Source organism: Mya arenaria, chromosome 6 (genome assembly GCF_026914265.1).
Source record: "Mya arenaria isolate MELC-2E11 chromosome 6, ASM2691426v1".
In the NCBI taxonomy this organism is placed as follows: Eukaryota; Metazoa; Mollusca; class Bivalvia; order Myida; family Myidae; genus Mya; species Mya arenaria.
The window spans coordinates 82,297,346-82,308,164 of NC_069127.1; positions in this window are offsets into that span (position 1 = coordinate 82,297,346).

Below are 10,819 nucleotides of genomic sequence, written 5' to 3' on the forward strand. Positions count from 1 at the left end.
TCAAATGCAATACCATACATGCAATGAATTAGCAAAGGTGATTATAATGGATATAGCATTGATTTCTTTGTGCGACAAAATAGGAAAATGTCTTCCTTCAGTTTACAGCCGGTCAAAGATAAGGACAATAAAATTATTTAATCCAGTCCTAAAATGTAATCATTTAAGCACATATTGATCATTCTTAGTACAAAGTAAGACCGCTTTGACAACTTTTAAATAATATCCATCGCTAGATGAACAATCTAGTTTCAAGAATAAATGAAGCCAAATAAAGTCTCACACCGTTGTGCTGCTGTAGAGGGACCTAGTTTATGATTAAACAAGAAACCTTATACATGACCTTTATGTACTCCAGTAAAGCAGCCAAATCAACTTTATTATAGCGAACACAAAGTGTTTTTTTCTCTTATTTCCTGGAGCCATAATCGCAATCAAGTTTATTTGTTTGTAAGTGTATGGTGCGATCGGATACAGCCTAATGCCTGTATGGTATCATTGTAACACTATATTTGAGAATCGTGCTTATACAAATGTTTTTTTGTGTCGGTATATGGCATCTTTACACTGATGGTGAGTCGTTCATAATTCACAGAACGTGTCGGAGTTATTACAACAAAGATCTAACCGATGAACATATGAAGTGAGGGAGGCTTCGACACACAAATCCGACGTCGTAAAATGCAGACCTGCACCACTCCGAGCTCCTTCCCGATCAGTTAATACTGTTATAGAGATAATGGTTGCATAAGATGGATATCAACAGTGAGAAACAAAATCCAGGGTCCCTATTTACATAATTCCTTTTAATCCAATTCAAACATTTGACTGTGCAACAGACAAACTGTATTGATACATTTGTATTTGACTTAGTATTCTGACCCGGAATTGGATTGTTAAACATTGAAATCGCAACGCTTATTCAAATTTTAAAGCCAACAGTGTTTGCGGTCAGAAAAGAAACAAGAACTTAAAAGACAAGAGTAAAATAAATAAATATATTATGTTAAAGGGGCATTACTCTGTGCTCGAATTCACTAACGTCTTGCGTCTAGAGTTTCGGATTAAAACAACAGAATGCTTAAATGTTGCAAAATATCTAGATTATGACTTATTTCCTTTGGCGATTAAATTGAAATTAGACATTGTGACCATAAACACTGTTACAAAGTTAAATTTAGTTGGTTAATGAATGCGCGAGCTAATATCTGCGCAACATTTGCTTTCGCTATTGTTATTGTAAAGGGACTTTAATGTGAAGCAATGTATTCCAAAGTTAAAATTGAAATAAGTTAGGCCGCTTAATCGCTTGATCGACTTTTTTGAAAAAATGTTGGAAATTGCTTCAAATTAATAATTTATGAACAAAAACAGCAAATATATCATTGTTTTAGAAGAGCAGGCATGTTTGCATGCTTTAGAATAGATAAATTATATTTAATTTGCAAGCTAAGACAAAAATTGCGGTATAAATTATAGACTGCTTCTAACATCCATGCAGTTTTGCTGAAATTATTTTGAAATGTTGCAGGGGCGGTTCCAGGGTTACACGTAAGAGGTGTCGTAACTGGGGGTGTAACCTTTTGAATTGCGCCCCTCTCTCATAATCGACTTTGTTTTGTTTTAAGTGTGGCAGCGGTGTTTGGTGGTACTACCTCTTGAACATGTCATTACTTGTTCTTTCCAATATTGACATAAAAGTTTGAGTTTGGGGAAAGGGGGTGGGGGGGGGGGGGCGACGGTTGCCCCCCCCCCCCGCCACCTGAATCAGCGATTGTGTTGTAATTATTTGCATCATCTTTACAACATGTTGACATGGTGGGATTTGGGGGCGGGCGCCGGATATGCATCCACTAGAAGTTCCTATACAGTTATTATAACCGTTTTTCTCCGCTACCGCAACGGACACCCGGAAGTCGAGGTTCTCTGACTCTAAATACGTGACATATTTTGGCGCATTCCTTGCAACCATGTGATTCATGTTCTCGTTTGCGTTAGAACTTGCAAATGGGCTAGATTTTCCAGCATACACTCATTTGTGTACCTGAAAATTTAATCATTGCAGGCATATTGTAATTTGATATTTAATCATCAATGCGACCTTAAGTGACTCGCTGGTTTTTTTCGACAAAAAGTTAGTTTTCCCGGTATAGCATCTGAAAACTCTTTTGTTATCATTATTTTACTCTATGATATCGATATTGCAGAAAAAAAATAATACAGTTATAGCATAAAAAAGTATTTTGGTTTAGTGGGGTTCGAACCCAAGCCAGATTAGTCAAGACGAAAACATACGCTTAGTCCACACGGCCACCGGAACTTTAACAAATGTTGGATATGTTGATCTGTTAAGGATACATTGATAACATCACGTGACGAAGTGTCAATCACGCAACACCACAGCCGTGATAATTTTTCAATCGCGTTATTAACGCTAATGAAAACTGTGGTTCCCTTAATACCATTCTATAACCTCCTATCCTATAGAAAACAACAAAAATCAATACTTTTCAATGGCATAATTTTGGAAGTCTCAGTGAAGAGATTTGGGAAACCGATTAACACATACAGCATGAACTTGCAACATGAGCAAAGTATGTCTTATTAACAACATGCCTGACAAAAATGGAGCTTACAGACGTGGTCGACTGGCCGAGGAAAAACTGAGAAAAACCCCTCCTTCTGGGGGAAACTCAGAAACCTCTGCCTGTTTGTCATCCAGATTTACAGGATTTGTCTCGTACTACTAGATGTCGGGCCTCATCGCCCATAAGCTCCTTAACACTTAGGTATAAAATGCATATCATTTATATGATTCCTGTCACAAGTCAGAACAAAAAGATCATTCATATGATGAAATTGCACCTTAAACATTTGCTTGTACAATTTTACAATCAATTGTGTCGATGTGAGCGTATCGGCTTCCCAGCGCTGAATGCCTTTACATTTATATACGCACGAAATACTAGTGCCTATGAACCACTCGTGCATATAAAACGCCACCTGGCACACAAACGCAGAAAACAATATTCCTCAAAGACGATATTTGAGCGAGTCACTTTAATTATTAGATTAAATACTGTCGATTCAAAATTAAAAAAAAAATCACGAGTCTTGATGGCTAAAATTAACATAAAACATTTCAGGTTTAAATAAACTTCGTTTTACGAAACTGATTATCATTATAACTATGAGACATTTATAGTGCGTACCCGTGCATCACGTTCTGGAAATCTTTTTTTTCAATTCGGTACCCTGCAGTATGTGCGCCTGCCGGTAATTCTCGTACTTAGAGACTTTCACCAGGTTGGGCTGCATGAAGAGTGTTCATTGAGCACGTGGGCTGACAGGGCTTTTAAACTGGTCTTTATTCCATGTGTGTTGCCCTTATTTTGACTTATTCTATAGGAAAAGCAATTCTGAATTTGGGCACTGTAATTGTTTGATAATGTTTTGTGTTTTGATTCAGCTTATACAATTTTCGAAATTTTTGACAATATGATTTTTATCATTTGATTTTTTAAGGTCTGGAAATGAAGACGGCTTGACGCGAGTACAAGTGGTTGAATCCCCGTCCATTGTTAACCGTTCGATGTTCAACCCCTTTTGTTTCACTTCCTGTAAACAGGTAGATGTAAGAAAGGGTTCCATCGCTTTTGACGAACCATTCCATACAAGCCGTAAATAATTGTTTCAATTCTGTAGATATTTTTCAGGTAGCAAGAATTTGACTTTCTTACTATTTTTCTTATTATTTTCTGATATTCTACTTAGTTCTGATACTGGCAAATATTAGATTAAACAATAAAAAGATACATATTCCATCATTTATGGACGAATATAACGTTTCACTCCACAACTATTCTCATGCATCAAACAAACCCATGGCGTCACTAACTTGACGTGTTTTATATTGACGTTGACGGTGGCGTTGAAATCACGCTAACTCTATCAATTTTCTTTTAATACTTATATCTTTCAGCAATTAACCTCACCGTCAATTTTTTTTTTTTACATACTTATATTCATTATTCTATTCCATTTCCTATGAAATGATAAAAACATACCCTACCCGAGTTCGTTTTCGAAATAAATACGTCACATTCACCGATGGGTATCTATTTTTGGCAAATCCTTATAGATGGCTTTTCGTCATAAAACTTAAAATTAATAATTTTCTTCTTAAATACTATAATTTTAGTACTAGTATTTAAGAAGAAAATTATTAATTTTAAGTTTTATGACGAAAAGCCATCTATAAGGATTTTTTTTAAATAAAAAAAACCGTAAAATTATGTTTTTTTACGGTTTCAGCAACGTTTGCGCCAAATAGTACGTGTCCGCTAGGTGGCGCTGTAAACCAACAAACAACGGAATTTAAAAAATAAATAAATACGCCTCGTTAAAGTAGAGTTATTGACGATTGTTTGTTCCAAGTTTCGTTAAAATCGGCCGACATTCGTATTTTTGGGAGAAACGTGGTCATGTACCTTAAGGTTAAACCAGCGTCTCAACCGACGACATAAGAGACACCTATATATTGTCGCGAATTTAGACGACATACTAAGGTCCTACCTACTTAAATTTATTAGAAAGTATGAGAATGTATCTAACATTTAATATAGGAAAAGTAAACCATGAAATCGTGACCTAACACTTTTTGTAAATGAATTAGTTTTGAACCAGTCTGTAATATTACAATTAGGTTAAGCTACTTAAAAGACAGAGAAACGAAACATCTGGTAAACAGTTGTTGGTATGGGGCATTAAACAGAATGTTAAACTTTTGCATATTAAAATCCTTTGATTAATAAGAAGTCATTAAATAATGGTCTTGTTATTTTCGTTCTATTTGATGATTCCGCGTGTTGAATGCTTATAATGATGTCTTAGCGAATAAAATGTTATGGTATGATAACTTGTAATATGTGTAGAACTAAAAATGATACTATATGGTAACATTCAAGATATATGAGATGTCATTCTTGATAATTATATATCACAATAGTAAATATGAACTTGATCATAGCCTGACAGAAGAATTTGCATCATTGGGGCCGGCCCCTCGGGAATGTCGACATTGTGGCATTTTGTCGGTCTAGGGAATGCGGACGATGTCGTCTGCTTTGAGAAGCAAGCTACCTGGGGTGGACTTTGGAACAACTGGAAAACAGGTTTGACAGGTTGAGTCTTTTTAAACAAATTCTAACCTTTTTTACTGGTACCTCAAAATTAAATGAAATCGGATTAAATGTGCATAATGGAATATATTTATATGGTCATTTGAGACTCAAAATGTCCAACAAAAGAATTTCCATCATTGTCATCAAAATTCAACTGGACAACAGGTGAGACATGTCGAGTCTATTTGAAAAAAGATACATTGGCTGGTACCTTGTCCTTTCTGTTAAAACACGTTTAATATCGATGTTAACAGTATTGATTTAAAAAAAACTCTTAGGTGTCGATGAGAATGGTGAGCCGGTCCATACTGGAATGTACAAGAATCTGTGGATTATTGCACAGAAAGAGAAACACGAAAATGCCGACTATACGTTTGAAGATCACTTTGGCAAACTTTCACCCTCGTTTGGACCCCGAGCGATCATAAGAGACTACATAGAGGGTAACACATATACGTTTTTGCATCTCTGTTTCGCTTGTCTATACTGAATTCCCATCAAGTATTGCTCCTGTTTGTTGGTTTTGCGTTAAGTTTTCAAAAAGTCTTCCACAAACAACTACCACTGTGTTTTGAGCCTAACAGATCACCTCTCTCTAGATGATCCGTTTAATTATAGGTAAATGGTCGAAAGGTGCAAACGGTACATTGAAAGACTACATCAAGTTCAACACGGCGGTCAAGAACGTAAAGTATCTTGACGACAAAAAGAAGTTTATTGTAACAGTTGAAGACTTTTCCAACAAAGAAACTAGGGAGGAATTTTTTACCCACGTTGTAGTTGCTTCGGGTATTTTCAGCTTCCCAAATATGCCACTCTTTCCTTGAATCGAAGGTATTCCCGGAAAAGTACTTCACTCGCACGACTTTAGGCACGCTCGACACTTCACCAACCAGAGCGTTCTTTTGATTGGGGCTGGTTACTCCGGTGAATCAATTGCTTCTTAAGTTTGGAGCCAAAACTGTCATGCTCGCTTACAGAACTGCACCAAAAAGCGCTTCTTGTGCCATTCCCGATACTATTCATGAAAGTCCAAACGTAAAATACTTCGAAAACAGCCTGGCTTTCTTTAATGATGGCAGTTCGATGGAGTTTGACGCTGTTATTTTCACAACTGGCTACCGCAACCACTTTCCTTTCCTGGGAGTCGGTTTCGAGTCGACGAGGTTATTTCTTTTTACCCTGCTGGGCTGTATAATGGAACACTGTTCTTAAAGGAGGGTCACAACAATTTGTTCTATGTTGGAATAGAATCACAGATCCATACATTTACATATTTCGAGGCCCTTGCATACTGGACATGCAGGAAATGTGTTGCATTCGATCAATTACAACCTTCAGATGTCCGTAGTAACTTAATGGTAGTATTATGATTTTAAATTGTATTTTATATGTATTTATTTATTCAAAGTTCCAATAAAACAATGAAAACTAAAGACACAAGGGTCAGTATATTTGCATCCGTTGTTTGGTTTAATAATCAGTGCACCATTATGCTTAACAAATGTTCCGTTTTCAAGGTTCATTCTTGGTCAGCTGGAAATGAGCCGGTTGCATAGAACGAAATGTTAAAGAGCGCCGAGGAGTGGCACAAAATGGCAAACGCGATAACCTCGGTGTTCGATGCGATTCGCTTCCAGGCGAGGCTTATAGAGTATCTCGTGAAAGCAGCCGACTACCCGTACCCAGAAATTTGCCGAATTGAACAATCGCTCCTAGACTTGATCAGTATCCGCCAAGGGGAACGGAATCTCGTCACGTACAAGAATCATTCGTTCAGAAGCGTGTACACGGGAAAAATGATTCCACCGCAGCCAAAGCCTTATATGGAAAACACGGACGACAGTCTTGAGGCTTACCTCGGCCAAACATAATGCCTTGGTTTCCGCAGATGAATTATAATGTTATAAAATTAGACGAAACTCGTTTGTCTGCTCTGTTACTTCTTATTGAATCGCCGCAAACATTAGTCACACTCTTTATATGTATAATATCCAAACTGAAGTTGGTTTGACAGCCAAATCGTAATACTCATTCTGGAATAAGACCTCCTGAACTGTCAAAATCTGCTCAATATACTCTGTACGCTCTTAAATTGAATAATTTCTTTTCCAAACATTACCAGCTACGGTTACTATGTTTTGAAGCATAATATTTCATCTGCATTCAATAAACAACCACATGACAATATTCGTTTTAGTGTAACGTATAGTGCCTTAATTGACAAAGTTTGACCAATTTCACATTGAATGCTTGCTAACTCCTTCATTTCTTATCCAATTGTCGCCTCGCTTCAAATCAATGTTTATATATATATATATATATGTATGTATGTATGTATATTCCAGACAATTTGAGATCATTCCAGATTTCAACCATCGTCGGCAAACACGGTACTTTCTTCCATAACTCTTAACACATACCGTTGGACTGACAAAATCACGTTTGTATAAATATGCATGAGGCAGGAAAGATAACTCTTCTTTAAAGAAAATGTGACAATTAAATTCTCTTTTATAACCATGTTGTGTCAGTTATCTTCCTATTCGAGTAGTCAAAGTGGCTGGTTTAAAAGTTTAGTCATCAGGCGGAACGAGTTTATTTTATGTTGTGTCACTTATCTTCCTATTCGAGTAGTCTAAGTGGCTGGTTTAAAAGTTTAGTCATCAGACGGAACGAGTTTATTTCGAATTTTCGCCAGAATACCTTTCTACGGCAAAACATTAGTATGAGTGTATGTGCATATGTGACAGTCATTTCAGATTTCCGCAGAGGTTCCCTTGCGGGAAGAATGAAGCTGTCTCATTAATTACTCATGATTATGAGATTGTCCATGCCAACTCGCTTACAGCACACAACGAAGCATAGAGCAGTAGTGTGTCGGTGGTTTCCGACGATAAATTTCTACATGATATTTGATGTTATGGGCCTTGTTTTCCTTCCGAAATAAAATCTTTGTGTGTGCCATATGAACCAAACTTACTTCATCAAGTTCAAAAGTGATACTGTCATCTCGTTAAACCAGCTATCTGCTCTTGTCACCATACTGAACGTTTAACAGTTCAACATATTTAGCGAGGAAATATTTGATCTTTTTTCTGAAGGAAAATTCGACCTGATTTCTGACAAAACTCCTTCAGCATTCAATCGCAGAAACCGATAGTAAACATATGTTTTTTAGCAATATCCTTTAGATAGCCAAGTCGTGATCACTTTCAAAGGATTGTGACTATGGTACATAATGATGGCAACAATGTATGTTTTGATATAGAAGCATTTTGGAACGATTAAATGAACATTGACAGTCAGTGAGTTGGTGCTATGTGCATTAAAAAGATATCGGCATTTCTACTTAATTGATATATAGTATTTGGTTCAAGCTCACTGGAATAGTGCATTAAAGTTGGAGCTCATTATAGACCTAGACAGCATTACAGTAGTATGTATACAACTGCCGTTTTATTATAATGTAGGCAAAACCTCTATATAATAACACACACTTAATCCTGCATTACGAAGATTTTAACATATGTTAACAATTTGTTTTTGGTGTTAATATTTGTTTTGTATATATATCATTGACAAGACAGGGATATAATTATAGGCCGTTTTTTAGTGCTCATGCACAAATAACAGATGTGCTAAATGGAATTGGTCGGATTGTAAACATTTGGTTATTTTTTCATACATTTAGAGATTTAAATTTCTGCCAGAAGAATTTGCATTGTCGGGGCCGGTTCCTCAGGAGGGTCGACTTTGATGCATTTCGTTGGTCTCGGAGATGCGGCATCAGCTTTGAGAAGCAATCTTCCTTGGGCGGAAAATTGAATTTTATATGACTAACAGGTAAAATACAGTATACGACTTTGCATTGTGTTGGTTTTTTATTCATTTCATGGTGTTTTATTTGGAATAAATGTTAATTTTATTTGCATTCAGTGTCTTTTGAAAATTTAGTGCAACAAATAAAAACATCTTTATTTATCTAAGTTTATTCTTGGTAAACAATAAACGAGCCGGTGTCACAGAAAGACATGTAAAAGAGCGTGATGGGTGGCGCTATTAGCAAACGCGATAACCACGGAGTCAGCTGCGATTCGCTTCCAGGCGAGGCTGAATGAGCATCAGTCTCATAAAAGTGCACCTTGAGTTGGTCGCTGTCCGCCGAGTTCCGGGTTCATTCTTTAAAAAACGTGTACATGGGGGAAATGGCTTCACCGCAGTGAAAGCCGTGCATGGAAAACATGGATGATAGTTTCCAAGGCTACCTCGGGCGGAAATAATGCCTTGGTGGATGCAGATGGATGAAAAACAATCAGAAGCCATATGAACGATAACTGCAGTAACACATCAATCATTTGCTGGGCAGGACATATGTAGTAAACAACTTACATAATAACAATGTGGATGCTTTTCTATAAATAAAACAAGTGCTTTACAATCTTAAGTTGACCGAAAGAAATTTAAGCTCAACGCTGGTGCATTTCTTTTAAATCCTGACTTTTAATTGTTATTGCCTTAATATTACAAATGTATGAATTAGGAAAAATAAATTAATTTCAAAAGTAATTTATTCGAAAGCAAGCAATCACGTGACTTTTGATTTTTGAAGTACCGATAAGTACAAAAATATTATTTAACCAGAACTCCCCCCGCCCCCCTCCCCCCCGCCCCTTCACCGGCTTCGCGACACTTCATATTCAACAATCAAATGAAACCATTGAGGGATTGTAATATCCTCTTGAAAGTAGATGAAATAGGATACATACGATTATAATAAGCACAAATATGTCGTCCCTCCTTTATTAAGTATTCAATTGCCTTTAAGATTCTTAATTCAAGTTCCCTTAATTTAAACTTCTTTAAGTTAGTTTGATATATATTTTTTTATACTTGAAATGCTTCTGACGTTTTTAAAACAGTTATAGAACGTTTATATGGCTTCATTTTGTTTGGGTTTGTTTAAGACGATGTTTTTAAAACGCAAAGACAATACAAACTATGCAAAAGATTCAAGAATGAAAATAAAACTTTTAATATCTTATTTCAATTGTTAAATCTGCATTCCAGAACTTCTGTCACAAGATTTTACATATATACAGCAAGCAGTTGAAATTTCAGGTAAAATGGTGCTTTAAAAATAGATTAATGTGAGGTTCCAAATATATTGATTTAACCTAATAAATTTGATTTCTTGTTATCCTATCTTTGATTATAAAATTGCAATTAAATTTGCATGGTGATGTGTTATAAGATTTTGATATTGCGTGAATGTAGCATTGCATAAGGGTAAAACAAATCTATAAGAAAATAACTTGGACAAGTTCATAGTGTTTACTTACATACAGTAAAAGAAACGTACGCCTGACAAAAACTCATGAATGTATAACTCAAGGTTTTGAGGTTATGAGCGACACAAGTGAAACAAGTTAACTAAGGGCCCCAACTCTTGATATACTATGTGCAGTGGCAAACAAATCCCCAGAAAAAATCATAATCTCCTAGGGTTTCATGACTCTAGGTTATACAATTTTGTATTTTTGAGCGACACGAGTGCAGAAATGCTAATCACTGGGCCATTACTCTTATTTCACCAATTGTAGCGGGAAACAAAACCCCAGCTGCAAAACTGTTAT